We start from the raw sequence: 15193 nt of genomic DNA, 5'->3' as shown, positions 1-15193 counted from the left end.
TTATAATTTTCATCAATCAACTGAATTTTACTCGTGGTTTTGTAATCAATCATCGGAACTCTAATGAAAAACTCGTTAATTGTAATTTTGCCATCAACAGGCATAACATTTCCAGTTGCAGTCTTCAGAATCACATCATCGTCTTCAGCTCTTATGAAACTAATGTAAAATCCACCTTTATAGATTGGAAAATTTACATTTTCAAAGAATCCTAAGCCGAAATGTGCTAAATCACCGACCGCTTCAAATTGTCCAAATTTAAAAGTTGATTCAAAACTGTTTGAAAATACATCACTTTTGGAATAACAAATAGTTCCTTTAATTGTGCTTAATTGGCCACAGTTTTCGACTTCTTCTATCAATTTATTGTGTTTTCTTACTTCAATCTTAGAAAATAAAAACGGTATAAAATTATCGATTAATCTAACATTATCAGTTCCAAGATATGCTTGACCATCTTGTTTTGTTAAAGTTCCAGAAATATAAAACTGGAAGTTAGACGAGCAAAAGTTATCTCCAAAATCAATATTAAACTCAGTTCTTTTATTCGGTTCATTCAAATGTTGTTTACTAATTGGATAGAAATTTTTAAACACTCCGCCCTTTCAATATCACTAGCATACTTTCTGTAGTCCACCATTTAATAAGAGAAAATTTAAACATCATGTATAAGAAAGATATCATTTTTCATCGATCTAATGTACGTTTTTATAAGAAAAGATATAAATTAGAGTCATTTTTTAATGATCTACTTCGTCATATTCAGGATTCTCTTCCTTAAATTTTGCAATTTCGGCCACATATTTCAATAAAATCTGCACAGGATAGTAACCGCTTATCTATAATATTGTTCCAATCAACTGTATCTTTATTTTCATCCAAAAACTTTAGACTCAAGTGTTGATAGAGACAAAGAACAGACATATGATCTTTTAATTGATAATGTATATTTTCTTGAATGAACTCTGGGGACAGAGTTTGATATTTAGCAATGTTATACCAATTCAATTTGTTTACGTATAATCTCATCATATCTTCGGATAATTCATATTTTTGAGAAATGTCATCCCAATGTTCTTTTTTCAAATCTCTTTCGTGTTGCATTATAAAAAGATCGAAAGCACTGTAATGTCCCGCCATCTCTATTTATTAAGAAAAAATTTCAAGTTTTTTATAAATTGACTCTTTTTTGAGTTTACATTCAGCACATTTTCCCGAAATTCTTTTAACTCCATTGATGTTTGCATAGTATTTTATATCATTTGTTGCAGTTTTTTCTTTACATCTCACACAATATATGAGCGCCATTTATATAAGGAAATTTTATCATGCATAAAACCCTACGCGAATACCTATTTCAGTAAGATCTTCCTCCATATTATTAAGTTTTTTTTCTAATTTTTGAAATTTGACAGCATAAGAATCATTGTATTCAACAAATTTATGACCAATATTCTCAAAAGTTTTCGTAGCATCTAAACTAAACTTATCAAAAGACTCTTTAAAATTAGTAAGTTTTTTCATTAATTTCACCAACATCGTTCTACTGATCTTCTATTTCTGGCTTCTAACTTGTCATAGACTTCTGTTGTAAAATCTTTAACATGCTGTTTATGATTCTCATAATTTTGTTTTAGTTCATTAAACATTTTAATAGGATCTTCTAATTGAATCATTACAACAACATCAAATGGATTAATTCCTTTACTAACACTGCTAATTCTTTTTCCTTTAAAATCTAAGGCATTTTTTAACATTCGGATCATGTAAATCAACAATATCGATGTTTTCTGATAATTTTAGAGGTTTTAAAATTTGTTCTTTAACAACAACATCATGTTTGTCAATACCAGGTCGAACACCGACAATTCTTTTTTATTAGCCAAACTAACATAATTCTTTTCAACTTTGATCGCTTCAGTAATTTTATCAGCTTTTTCGATATGAGACATTAAATTGGTAAATATTTTTTTTGCACCATCTTCAAATTCTTTTTTCAATGTTTTTATTTTATCAGCAACTTCATTTGAACTCATGAAATTTGCAAGTTTGTTATCATATTCTGCTTTAAAAATCTTCAATCTCGACAGCAAACATATCTGAATCTGGAAGGTTTTGTAATAAATTTTCTAACTTGTTATCAAATTCATTTCTCAAACTATCAAAATTCAAACTATTATCTACATTTTGAATAATTTGTGTTCCAAATACATCAAAAATATTTTGTGAATCCATATTTATTAAGCAATAATTTGTTAACAACTTCTTTAAAATCTTTACCATTACTCAGTTCATTCAAAACAAAAACACATAAATGACCACAAATTGGGGGATCTTTATAGTCTTGAATCTGAGAGTCATTGTAGTAGACGCTTGATTTTTTCAAATATTTAATCAATTCTATAGGTGGTTTGTCCTCAATTCTTCCATACGAATCAAAATAACATGCATTCTTATCATTTTTATAATAACAAATCCAATGCGTTCCACTTCCCATAATCGAGTCTAAATTCACAATTCCACATTCAAATTTCTTAACTTTTTCAGGTAATGTATCTCTCATGAAGATTCCTCTAAAATGTTTAATATTTTTGCAGATTTCTTCCAATTCCCCGAATGTTAAAGGTTTGATTTCAAATTTTTTTTAATGTTTGATTTCACGTAATTCAAAGTTTTTTCATCTAATCCAGATCCTGTAACATCTTCCAACTCTTTATCTAACCAATTTAAAATGTTTCGAACAATAGGAATCACATCCTTTTTAACGATTGGAGCAGCTTTACGAACATAAGGAACAACATTTTTTAACAACTGGAATATTTTCTCCAAAATCTAATAAATCTTTCAAAAGTCCACCATTTTTAAGTTCTTTCAACTGATTATAAGAAAATTCTATTCTGGTTCCTTTATTGTTTTTCTTATGTTTTTCGAGTTTATTGTATTGTCTATTTGTTAAAAATATCTTATCTTCGCCATTTTTTAGTTGATCTATTTTAAATTGAATACTAACGGGTATTTTCTTCTTAAAAGCGGATTTTATTTTTTCTTTCTGATTTTTGCTGAAGTTTACGTTCACCTCCATTTATATAGTTAAAATTTCAAGTTCTCTTCGATTCCCATTCCTAGTTTTCTCTTCAAAAACATTGCTCCAGCTGTTTGGAAGCGCAAACAAATCTTTCACCTAAACTAGCATCTTTTGATAAAAATCTATCCATTGCTTTATCTTGCAAAACTTTATCTGCTATATGTCTGGAATTTTGTGTCTCTATGTTTTGCATAAAAAATATCGTGTTCCATAGCAGCTTGATCTAATTTATTCACACCAGGATCTCCTCTTTTTAGTCTTTTTTCGAGTTTTGTGCCAGGCCCCAGATACTGATAAGTTGGTACGTGTAATTCAAAAGGTAAATTGTTGATAAAATCATTCAAAAGTCCGCTACCTTCAATCATAGATGAACTTATTGCCGGCAAAATTCGTTTTAAATATTTAATTCCATCAGGTTTTTCAATCATTTCGTCAAGTTTGTTCGAAATAAAATCTTTAATTGCTTTCTTTTCATTCAAAAAATTGTTATTTCCAGCCTTCTCTTGAGCATAAATATAATTAATAATTCCATCGAGTTTTGTCAAATCGTTGATATATCTGTACTCAATCTTATTATCACTGTATTTTCTTACACCTGATCCTTCGATTCGTTTTTTTCCCCAAATTGGTTTAATCAAATTGAGATATTTTTTACCTTTACTTGACTTTGGTTTCTTAGTTGATGGATCATTATTTTTGTAAATTGAATCAGATTTCCATAAAATTTCAGTATACTTTTTCAAGTCTTCTTCAGAATATAAACCGTCTTTTGGAACATCAGTGCCTGTTAATAATCTCCATAAACCCTGAGTACCTTCGTACATTTTTTCATTAATAACTATGTCATTATGTTCAAAATTTACGGGCAAATTTCCAATCATAAAACTTTTCTTTTTTCTATCCCAATACAAACCAAATTTATCATCCTTCGCTCTAGGAAGGAATTTTCTACCAATTTCACCAATTATTATATCCGTTGTTCCAGGACTTATTGGTTCAACTATGGTAGATTCTTCAATGATTCTAGGTCTAAATGGTGTCGACGATGGTAATTTTGGCAATTCAAACTCAGATTCTGGTATCGAAATATCGGCAAACTGTCGTACAACTGGAACCAAATTCATTAAATTTTGATTATCACTTAAAACATTTTCAATTTTGCCTTCAACGTTTTTTATTGCAGAAGTTACAGGTTGATTAATTTTTTGAATAAATTCTTGTTCTTTTTCATCAATTCGAATCTGTTCTTTAAATTCTTTGATTAATTTCTTTTCTATTTGATCAAGTTTTTTCGCTTCTTCTGAAGTTACGTTCGCCATTTATTTAGGAAAATTTTGAAACGTGAACACGAAAACGTAAAACATAAACGTGGAACGTAAAAACGTGAACACGAAACGTAAAACACGAACGTGAAACACGAACGTAAAACGTGAACACGAAGCGTGAAAACGTGAACGTGTAACGTAAAACGTGAACACGAAACGTGAAAACGTGAACAGATTTACCGTTTTTTCAGTTGTTTTCATAATGTAAATAAAAAGTAAAGATAATGTAAAAATAATTGTAACAAATATTTTATCAAGTAGATTTGTCAGACCACTGAACAGCATTTATATTAGAAAATTTATTCAAATATTTACCATTTTTAGGCTTCAAAGTAAGATTAATAGTTAAAAATCCGTAGTCTTCTTTCCAAATTTTATCACATAATTCATTAAAGTGGTTTAAAACTCATATCAGATCCCACATAATTGTTGTAAATTTTTCTCGAATAGTGATCATCTTGCTTAAAAACACACAACATATTCAAATTATTTCTAATAACTTGTTTATCAACCTTTGAAAAGCATTGGGAAAGATAGATACAAGATATGTTTTTGTGACGAGACATTACGAAATATTCCTTAATAACGTCCTGATTTTCCAAAATACAATCATCAAAAACGATTAACGAATTGGGTTTACATTTGCTTAACGGAACTATGTCCTCAGAAGCATTATAAAAATGTGATATTTTTTTGTTTAAGTTTTTCTCAATATTTTCAAATCTTTCTTGTAATTTTTTATAGGCGTCTTGTTCTAAAGATTTACTAAAAACATACAAATTGGAATAAGGAATCAACCTATTGTAGATAAAATTCAATAATAAAGTTGTTTTTCCACAACCACTTGAACCAACAATTAACAGTCTGATCGGTTGATCTCTCTTGTTTTCTTCATACGTTTGAAGTTTTATCTGATCTTTTTGCTTTAAAAATTTCTCCATTTAAATAGAAGATTTTCATCTTGAAGCAACGCTTGCGAAAATGAAGCTGTTCAAGTTGACTTCAGAAAGCTCTAAATTAGTTTTAAACTTGGAACATCCTATTCATTTAGAGGAAGAATCAAATTATTTCATCGGTTTAAGCGGTTTTTATTCTGACAATTTTGTAATAAATATTAGTGAAAGTTCTCCTTATTGTATAGGATTTAGTGAGAAGAACATAACAAAATATTATGGTTTAAACAAAGGATATTATACCTTCGATCAAATAAAAAATTCCCTTAAAAATTATCTGAAAACATTCAAACAATCAGATAAATCTTTAAACTTTGACGAAAACAAGTTTGAAATGCAAAAAAATTATCTCTCTAATAAAATTCAAATAAAATCACCAGTAAGAATAATGTTTTCAGCAATTATAGTAGATTTATAAGGGTTTGTTCAAGAAACTATTGAGCCAAATCAGGTATATTTAGGAAATAAAACGCCAAAATTTAGACCGTTTGATGTAATTGAAGTACATTGTAATCTCGTTGAACCTAGTTTTGAAAATCATACCGAACATCTTCACAAAGAATCTGAAATTTTGTACACTTTTTTTTCCAAATGTTGCTTATGGATCAAAAATTAGTGAAAAAACCGAATGAAATAGACTATATTCCAATTAGAAAAAATATTAAAAGAATTCAAAAAATCGTTCTAACTATACAAGACTCTGAGGGAAATTTATTAAATAATGAGAGTAAAACAACAATATATTTTAAGATTGAAAAAGGAATAAAAATGAGTTGATGATGATGACAAAATTCAATATTTTTACTTAAAAAACAAGGGGCTATTCGAATGGCCCCTTAACAATCTTCATCCTGACACTGTTTTTTATCAATGAATCTGGCCTTTATTCTCGAAATAAAAATTACTAGTTAAATTTCTTTTCTATCTAAATGGAATCAGTTGTAGACCTGCTCAATAATCAACTTAGATTTGAAAACAAACATATTTTTACGATTGTGGATAAAAATAACGAATTTTGGTTTAAAGCTAAAGATGTTGCAGAAATTCTAGAATATGAAAATACGAAACAAGCAGTTAGAGAGCATGTTGATAATGATGATAAATTATCATATTCTGAAATAAATAAGGTGGGTCATTCGATTGCCCTACCTTCTAACTTTCAAAAAAATACTATTTTCGTCAATGAATCAGGACTTTATTCTTTAATTTTGAGATCACATAAAAAAGAGGCAAAAATCTTCAAAACTTGGGTTACAAAAGAAGTTTTGCCCTCTATTAGAAAACTTGGTGAGTACAAACTTGAAAACAAGATTAAATATTTTAGAGGATGAAGTAAAACACTTGCAAATTAAAGATGAAATCAAAACGGAAATAATCGCAAAACAAAGTGTAAAAATTGACTTGATGAAACCAGACCTTGTTTGTAAAGATTTTGATAAGAAAAAACACCATGTTTTTGTGTTAATTAAGAAGAATCACATGTGGGAATATCCTTATTACGTTATCAGAGCTCAAAAGAGAGAAATACCGAAAAGATTAAAACATCTAAAAATAAATTATCCTGAATTAGAGATTTTGTTCATTGATGACGAACCAAATTCTATCAATCTGTATAACCAAATGAAAGAATCTTTGAATATTTTATACAACGGAAATCATTTTACTACAAATATGGCAGAATCTCGACTGATTTATAGAATATCTAAATTACACGATGAAAATGTTAATAAATTTTATTAAACTCTCGAATTATGATATTTTGTTTGTAAATGTTTTTGAAGATAAGGTAACCACTGAAGAGTTCTTCCACATTCACAATGAGTCTCTTTCTTTTGACTTTCTCGGTACATTCTTCTAGCACATTCCTTACAAAAAGCGTCCTTTCTATTTTTACTATAATGTCGATTATTAAATTCAGAAATATTCTTAATTTCTTTACAAATGTGACACTCTTTCTCTTCTAAAGTTAATTTTTCCATTGTATCGTATAAATCTCTTTCATATTTTTTACGACAATCCTTACAATAATATTCAAATCCGTCTTTTTTAGTCTTATTTTTATAAAAAGCTTCAAAACCTTTTATTTCTTTGCACACTGAACATTTCTTTTGGGCCTCCATTTATATAGAAAAAATCTTTGACTTTCTCAATTCATATTCATAAAACTTTCCGGTTATTTCTTCATTATTTAAATCTTTTATACTATAAGTTACAGGATCTGTGTTATTAATTTGATAAATCACAAAGATTTCTCTTGACCAATTGTTCTTATATTTGTTCGAAAATGTTTGTTTTTTACTAACAATTCTTACATGATCATTGACTTTAAATTTAGTTTTCGTGTGAATTTCTGGTGGAACATACTTAAAAACCGACTCTAATAATAACTCTTTTTCTGCATCTTTATCTACGTCTTTAGGCTTCATTTTGATTGTGCTATGAACAGTATCGTTATATTTCTTTACGATTTCTTGAAGAATATCGATCCATTTAAAGTTTTTATTAATCTCAAAAATTACTTTCATTCTCTCATTTTGAGTTCTGTTATATCTCTCTACAATACTTGATTTCTCTTCGTTTTCAGTATGATAAATCTTAATGTTGTATTTTCTCAAAACATCGTTAAATTCTTTATTTTTAAACTCTAAACCCTTATCTGTATGAAGTAGGTTTTGGAGGTTTGTGATTGATCCTTATGGCATCTTTTACTATATCTTCGAAAGCTTTTGAAACATCCTTGCCGTTTTTTCTTTTGATAGCTCTTGACCAAGCATATTTTGAGACAGTATCAATAACATTTAACATATACTTAAATCCATCATTTTGATCTGAATAGTTAGACATTATAACTAAATCTGCTGCCCATAAATCGTCAATTCCTAATGTTATAATTTTTCTCTTTTTAAACTTTTTTCGTACTGGTGCATGAATTTCTCGAGCTTCAATCTCTATCTCATCTTTAGTCTTCAATTCTTGCTTAACAGGTTTTGGATTTGGATTCTTTATAAACTTACTCTTGTTTGTCTTACATTTTGAACATTTTGCAGCAATTCTATACAATCCATTTTGAGTTTGAACGATTTTTGAATCTATATTTTTCGTTTTCTTTTTACACTTGTGACAGTGAATTAAATCATCTTCCATTTACATATCAAAGTTTCCAAGTTCGTCTAATATATCAGATTTTGCTTCATTTTTATAGCCATACGGTACTGTATCGATCTTATTTTCTAGGACATTTCTCTTATCATCTTTAGCGTTTAGTGCCAGTTTGTTTATGGTGATGGTATACAATTCATGTTTATAGCTTTTGATTACTGTCATCTCCCTAAATTCTTCTTTATCTTCGAACAAACATCTCTTCAAGTTTTCGATATTTATTGTTTTATTTACAACACTTCTCTTAATCCCTTTGCATCTTACTGGATTTTTGTCTAGATATTTGTACGAGTACATCTTTGATCTCAATCCACAAAATTCTTCTAAAATCTCGCCGTTCAATTCGTCTTTGAATTTCCCTATTACCTTCTTATTTTTAGTAGTGAAACATTCATGATCTTTTGGATAATCACTTGTATCAAAGTCATCTATATTTTCTTTAATAATTTTAAAAGGATCTCGTTTCAATTCTAGAAAATAACTGTCTGTATCCATGTAACACAGATTCAAATCTGGATCAAACTTCTTTAATTTGTTGTAATAAAACTCGTACATTAGCAATTTTGAGAGGTCGAGAACTGAAAATCCTATGTAAATCGGTTTTGTTAAATTTAACCTTTTTGTTTGTACATGTGACTCGCTATCGGGTCGTCAAAGATGTTAAAGCATTTGAAATTCGTTTTCTTAGCTTGTTTCATTGAAAATTCTTCATTTCCAAGCTTAATATCACATCTGTTTTTTCTCACATTTTTCCATAGATTTTCCAAAAACTGAGTTGTTCATAAGCTTATAAAAGTCCTTCTCAAAGTCACTTATAGCCTTGGTTCTCATACTAGTATTAAAATCGATATATTCTTTCATGAAAGGTTTCTGATCAAACGCAATAACCCTATTCACATGTTTTAAAATCATACCTTGTTCTAGATAGAATTTCAAATTTCTAGAATGAACAACATATTCTGTTTTGTTTAAAAGAGTTGTGCAAAGTTTGTTGTTATAATGTTCTGGAGCAAGAGGTAAATCTTTGTGATGTTCATGCAAATTTGTTGGATATTCAAGATCAACTTCTAAAATATATCCATAATCTTCTTCTCCTGTAAGTTCTAAAATTGTTTCTTGCCACTCTTCTTTTGTATACGTTTTAGGATCCATCCACTTGATATCACTATACGGCAGTTTTTGCATAAGTCCATACCCATAAAGGTTGTTTGCATCGACGTACAACAAATAGTTTTCGGGCTTTGTCTTATCAAAATCTTTTAAATATTTGTTATTTGCTTTCACATATCGTTTAATACACTGAGAAATGCCTCCGCGAATACCTTTTTCGATCATCAAATACATATTATAATCACTAATTAATTGTAATTCTATCTTCGTTAATTTTAACATAGCATCCCATGCAAGACTGGGAGCTGTTAGATAGTGTGCTGGATCAAGTTTATAGCAATTCAAACAAATATTCCTAAAATTTTCAAAGATATCAGCGAGCAATAGAACATCTTGAATGTTATAGAGATCGGAGTAATTTCCTAGATTTTTTACTTTTAATTTGTTCCATACATTTAAGTAGTGTTGAAAATCTTTCTCAGATATGCTCTCGTCTGTCAAAAGTGAATAGAAATCTTGAATTCTCAATTCTTCTGTGTAATCAAGTTTTTCAATACTGTCGATAAATTCGTAAGGAAATATGCCTTTTCCAGATAGAATTTTAAAGATTTCTTCTTCGTCATTTGGTTGTCTATCTAGAATTGCGTTCAGACCATCTTGTATAAAATGATTTGTATGTTTGAAATCATCTTTTTTGAGGTTTTTAGCTAACTTTTCTATAGACGATGCCATGAATCTGAACGTGTCTACGAATGAAAACTTGATGAACTTTCTTGGTTTATCATCTTCAAACTCATACCCATATCCAGAATTTACAGAATAATTTATATATTTCTCATCTGTGTTTGCGATCAAATCAACATTACCATACTGTTTTGCCAATTCTTTTATGTACAAATGAGTATCATAATTTGACATATTGTGACAGAAAACTGGAATATTTTGAGGAAATTTGAGATTCAGATTACAAGATAAATGAGCAGCACCTCGAAATTTGCCGTTAAATGACAATGATCTCGTACTTTTTTTCTTGTTTGATTATCAAAACCCTCACATTCACAAATATGACAAAGACTGGAATTTTGGTACGCTAATTCTTCTTCTTCGGTCAATTTCATAGGTTTTTTTGTTCTTAGAATTATACTTTTTAGCTATGTATTTTGATATTTTATTGAGTTCTTCAAACAATTTTGCAGGAACATTTGGCAAATCTTCTTCATTTTTTGCTCTATAACATATAGGTTTGTACATGCGATTTGTCACATTTGACACTAAATATAGAGTAAAACCATAAGGAATGTGCTTCTGAATCTTGGTTGTAATCGATCTTTGTGGATTGTTCTTGCATGTCGGAATTTTTTCTAATATGCTCTCAAAATCCATATAAATAACGTAAGGATGAGAAAATTTCTTTTGATAATTAGTAAATGATGTTGTTTGACCTGGAAAGGGCATAATTGGCTTACAAACTTCGTGTTGCTTGCAAATTTCTAAATGATCTGTTAAATCTCCAGATTTGTAGAAATGGCTTAAACATCTTCTGCATAGAAATTTTTTGTGTTCATGCTTAGATAACTGAGAGAAAACGAGCTTATTTAAATCTGTTATCAAAACATAATGAGATTTGTCATCTTGTTTAACATACAATAAATCGATTTCTAACTCGGCATCATAAATTTCTGAAATTTGTAACGGAACAATATTAATTTTTTCATCATAAGTATAGATATTTATAGACATTTTTGGATATTTGTACTTGGAATTGGAGCTGCGTTTCTCGAATAATTGTATATCTTTCAAAGACATTGGATACTCGAAACCTGAAAATATCTCGTCATTTACAAATTTTTCATATTGTTTTACACGTTCAGGATGAAATTTGGATTTTTCAATTGCACATCGGATAGAGTAAATAAAGCAATAGTCATCTTCATTTTTGATATTTACACAAGCTTTCTTTACCTTTATCTCTTGTGGTAAATCGATATATGATCCTGCGTTCATTATTTCGTGTTTATTAAGGCTCAAAATCAGTTGTTTACAGCGTTTTAATGTCCATCCAGAAACTCGATTTGGATGATTTGTCTGTTCTCGATGTGTTAATTTATTAAATTGTTTAGAAATAAAGTCGTTTACATCAAAGATCTCGTCTGCTTTTATAGTAAAGTACATTGGACAAGTTTGTGTTTCACCGTTCACTAAAGTTCGTTCGTATTCGCATTCTAAAGAGAGATATCCTTTACTATTTTTCACAGTTTCTTGAAATTTTTCGATTAAACTTTTAATTTCTGGGCGCAAAATAGAAAGATATTTGTAAATTGACATGAAATTGTCGTTCAAATTTGTTAAAATGTATTGCTTAAATAGACCGTGTATTGAGGATAAAACTTCTACATCAATGATATTTTCAGGTTTCTCATTAATCGTTTTAATCAATTTCTTCGATCATTTCTGACTTAGTTTTTGTCGTTAGTTTCGATAGCCAATTTTTCAGCTATTGAATGAATTTTTTCATCATTAAATAGATTGAGATCTTTTTTACTTTCCTTAAAATTTTTCTTTAGTTCACGCAATTTTTCTATATTATACATGTTTTGGTGATCGGCAATTTGATTTTCTTTAGCCCAAGTCCTCAAATAATTTAGTTCTTTTTCATAAATGTCTTTGTTTTTTAGATGATTTTTCGACTTATAATGTCGGGTAAAATGATGTTCGAAAATGTCTTTTTTGCAGTACGGGCAGGATATCTTTTTCCTCTCCATTTAAATAGGGAAAATTTGAATCTGCCAAGTTTTACTATTTAGTAAAATATCTTTTTATTAAGCTGAAAAATAGCAATAATTCAGTAGATTTCTAAGGATTTTTATCAAAATTTGATAAAAATTAGCACAATTTATGTAGAAACAGCGTTAAATGTTTCTATTTATATAGGAAAAATTTAAAGATTTTGATACAAATCAGCAGAATTTATGATTTAACAGCGTTAGATTCTTCTATTTATATAGGGAAAATTTGTATAACTCAGACTTTGAAAAGTGGAGAATTTTACTAGAATTTGACACAAATCAGCACAAATTGTAGTAAAACAGCTGTAGATTCTTCTATTTATTATAGAAAAATCTGTAAACTAAGACTTAAAATTTTTGAAAAAATAGTATAATTATAGGACAAAATATTACTATATTGGTTTGTAGGAGGCAATTTAAATTCTTTATACTATTTTTTCAATATTTTTTTCTTTAACTTTTTCAAGATTTTTTATTAAGATTTTAATATATTTACAACAGAATTTTCGTTTATTCGTAGCAGATATGAGATCATTTCGAAGCAGATTTGACTAAGTTTCAGCTTAAGAAAGTAAAAGCAAACAGCTATAGATTCGTTTATTTTTAGTTCATGATTTATAGATTTGTTTATGGTTCAATGGACAGTATTTTACATTGATTTTCTGACTGTCCCAAAAGTGTCCTAGGACCGCCATATTCATATCTACTTATATATATATATATATATATATATCTTTATTTCATATATAATAATACATATATATATATATATATATATATATATATATATGTACTTCAGTATATTTATTTCATGCCTGAGAAACGTTTAAAACTGTCAACGATTTGCATTTGAAATGAATTTGTCAGTGATCAGAAGGATATACACCTTATCTTTCCAATGTTCTTTATTTATTTTGTTTTTCCTATAGGTAAACGATTTAATTTACCTATAGTTTAAAGACATAACATTGTTACAAATTAATGCAACTTTTGCAATATCAGCAATCCCATATTGTTAAATCCGAAAATATTTGGCTGTTGCAGGGGAACCATGAGGTGGTCTGTATTGCTAACTGTGAGTCTCTGCATGCTTCTGTTGGAGGTTGTCCCCTCATCAGACGCCAGGGTCACAATCCCGCAGCAAGGTGGAATGTATGGCAAAAGGGATGTGAGTGCAGGTAAGTATTCAAATACAGATTAAATAGTCCATTTTACGATTAAATGGTTTCAAATGTGATCTCCACAAGACACTTCATATATCTCCTCAGACATTTACCATATTATGTACCTAAATAATAATTTCACTGTAAGATAAATGGAACATTCATAGCACGGTAGTTCCAAGTAAATTAGATGGTAAAAAAGTAATACATATAGTTTACCAATGTTACACAGATCGAGGTTACACGTGCATTACACAGAACTACCGATTTACACCTTTGGCTATTTTTCTTGTTCATTGATATACAACCATTAAAACAAGAAATATGAATATTTGGAGAAGAAAACAAATTATTCAACTAAAATAATTAGATATATCCAAATCCATCATACATTATAGAACAATATATAATAATATATTTGTTAACACAATATCAAACGTATTATATTGAGGAGCTAAACATATAGTAGATTATGTACCAATGAAAACCATTCCGGTTGATAAATTTAGTTAAATAAATATAATCATAACGAAGTTGATATTTTGTAGAATTGGAACGAATCGCCGCTATGAACAGCCAAGACTCGAACTTCGACGAGGTGAGGAATGCACAAATTATATAACGAGAAAGTAGCTCAAGATTGACTTCGTTGTGTCGCCGCTCTGAACCCACCTTCTGCTTGTTTCCACTTGACCTTGTTCCATGAACTTTGTGAATAATACAGTTTTATCAAATATTAGTTTTCTTTTATTTTCCTGAAGCGAACGTAGTTGTAATATTTTAAAACTAACATAAAATTGGAGCAACGTTTATTCCCCAGGCAATCATTGATGTCTTTCAAAATATAAGCTTTTAATTAACCTCTATACTATTTTACATGGAGATTACCAGTAGTCAAGAGATACTATAGATTGGCTATCCCTATATCAAATACAAACCGGGAGCTGATGCCAATTATTATCTCAAGGTCCTACTGCTTCAAGAACATTACCGTATAGCATACTTACAGTTCTAAGTAATAGCATCCTAAATTTCTTACTCTTATACAAAGGTATACTGTTATGATGATAAGGATTTTTAAAAATCTCACTTTAATTGTTTTTACACTAAATTAGAACATTATTAACAAAACATTCTTTAACTACATAGTAAACACCAAAAGATCGCTTTTTAAGATAGTTTTATTTATTAGTTTAGGTTATTTTTGTCAGCATGAAGGTTATAACATATATCAGCATAAAACATATTTTATTTAAGCGATTTTTACGCAACGCGATCTAACCCTACATTTCAAGTCTATTGAATTACTATTAGAAGTTACCAACGGCTTTATACACAATGTCATAGGTTTCCACGTATGAGTATGATCACTTATTGCTTTAGTGAAAAAATTTATCTGACGACAATTTTGAGTTTACCTTGATGCCACAACCTGGAAAATATCTCCAAAATTGTATATTTATGGCCATTATAATTTAATCTAGTTTTGGTATTTTATGTGACATAGCTTATTTTGCCATTTTCTTAATGTACATGGTTAAAATTGAGTTTTTAGCTCTTCACGGTCCGTGGAAAAGATCCTGAGGTTTTTTGTATACAGTTTAGCTACACA

This window comes from Homalodisca vitripennis, chromosome 7 (assembly GCF_021130785.1).
Source record: "Homalodisca vitripennis isolate AUS2020 chromosome 7, UT_GWSS_2.1, whole genome shotgun sequence".
Taxonomy (NCBI): domain Eukaryota; kingdom Metazoa; phylum Arthropoda; class Insecta; order Hemiptera; family Cicadellidae; genus Homalodisca; species Homalodisca vitripennis.
The sequence above is the reverse complement of the archived record's forward strand: the minus strand, read 5'-3'. Positions refer to the sequence as shown.